The sequence below is a fragment of the Salvelinus sp. IW2-2015 genome, linkage group LG36 (assembly GCF_002910315.2).
Source record: "Salvelinus sp. IW2-2015 linkage group LG36, ASM291031v2, whole genome shotgun sequence".
NCBI lineage: Eukaryota > Metazoa > Chordata > Actinopteri > Salmoniformes > Salmonidae > Salvelinus > Salvelinus sp. IW2-2015.
This window is the reverse complement of record NC_036875.1, coordinates 27,280,362-27,281,917: the sequence shown is the minus strand read 5'-3', so window position 1 is coordinate 27,281,917 and position 1,556 is coordinate 27,280,362. Positions and strand designations below refer to the sequence as shown.

The window sequence follows — 1,556 nt, the reverse complement described above, 5'->3', positions numbered from 1 at the left end:
GCCTCTGTGATTAGCGTCGGCTCAGCGGCCTTGGCCTCTGTGATTAGCGTCGGCTCAGCGGCCTTGGCCTCTGTGGTTAGCGTCGGCTCAGCGGCCTTGGCCTCTGTGGTTAGCGTCGGCTCAGCGGCCTTGGCCTCTGTGGCAGGCTTCTCCCCTTCCCCGCCGCTTTTATCCGATGCTGCCGTTGTGCCCTGGCGAAGCCACTTTCTAATATCCATCATGCTATCAGCTACCTACCTAACTGTTAACATTAGCTACATTCCAGCTGCGCGCTGCAACTTCTTTTCTCTCCGTAGCTTTGAAAGTAAACCTAAACGGTCAAATTGATCCCGCCCTTCTACCGTGAAGGCTGGTAAAATGTGCATGCCGTATGATACATGCAAGGGAGTTGCATGAATGAAGCATACTCAACAAATCAGTTGGGCATGACAGAGGGGGCAAATTGTGGGACAGAATAGGTATACAAAACTGAGGGGGCACAATATTCCAACTAAGGGGGCAATGCCCCCTTTTGCACCCTCGTGGCGCCGGGCCTGTACTAGCCCAAACTATCATGGCACTACCACTAGATTATCCTTTTTTGGGGGGGTCACAAATGATCAGGGGAAAGCGCAAACACAGTTCTGGTAGTCCTCCACTACCAGAAATGATGCAATCGAGATTTCCACATTTGGGAGATTGGCAGGGGTCAGCACAGCCGTAGTGTAATGGCAGAGCCTCGCGCTGGGTGAACCGCCTTCTTGATCATGGTGTCTCCCTTGCCAGGTAAGTATGAGTTCTGCGTGGAGGTGGAGTCATTCGAGTGCAAACGTTACCACTTTGGCTGCCTGATAATACCAAATCGATTAGGGTTTAAGACATAACCCAGTAACCGAAAGGTCGCTGGTTCTAATCCCTGAGTAGACGAGGTGAAAAATCTTTCAATGTGACCTTGAGCAAGGCACTTTACCCTAATTACTCCTGCAGGTTGCTCTGGATAAGCATGTCTACTAAAATGTAAATGGTGGAGAGAGACTCAGTAGTCTACTACATCATCCACAACAAGACAGAGAAGTAGGCTACAGTAAAAAGCTTGGGTTAATAGTAACTGTTTCACAAATTTATACATAAACCATGCATATACTGAAACCACAGTCCAAATAGCCTGACTGTGATACGTGGTTGTTTTGACCTACCTTAGCTGATAGTACTTTTTAACCATTTTAGCTGGTTGTATTTTGTGAATCGTAGGCTTTGTTGCCCAATCTCGTGTTTCACTGTTGCAATAAAAATATCTGTAGGCCGACAGTTTCACAAAATCTCATCACTTTTCAGCAGTAACTAAGCAAAGAAAGCACATGAAATCCGACTCAAGATGAAACTGTATTTCTTTTGACAACGTTGGGTGGGGGGGGGGGCACCATTCCTGGAGGTACTGCAATACCAGGTCGATGTGTGGAGTGGACGGCGCAAGCCCCTATTCCATCTCCCTATTCCAAAAATCTATTTAATATATGGTCCCCAGATAGAGGACGTACCAGACATTAAACTATTAAGAACAGATGATTCAAAGCTTT

At 47.2% G+C, this 1,556-nt stretch overlaps 2 pseudogenes; both read right to left on the bottom strand.

The window, feature by feature from the left end:
• Positions 1-600: 600 nt before the first annotated feature.
• Positions 601-773, bottom strand: LOC111959983 (U1 spliceosomal RNA; annotated as a pseudogene).
• Positions 774-1,389: 616 nt separating this feature from the next.
• On the bottom strand, positions 1,390-1,556 carry LOC111959985 (U2 spliceosomal RNA; annotated as a pseudogene).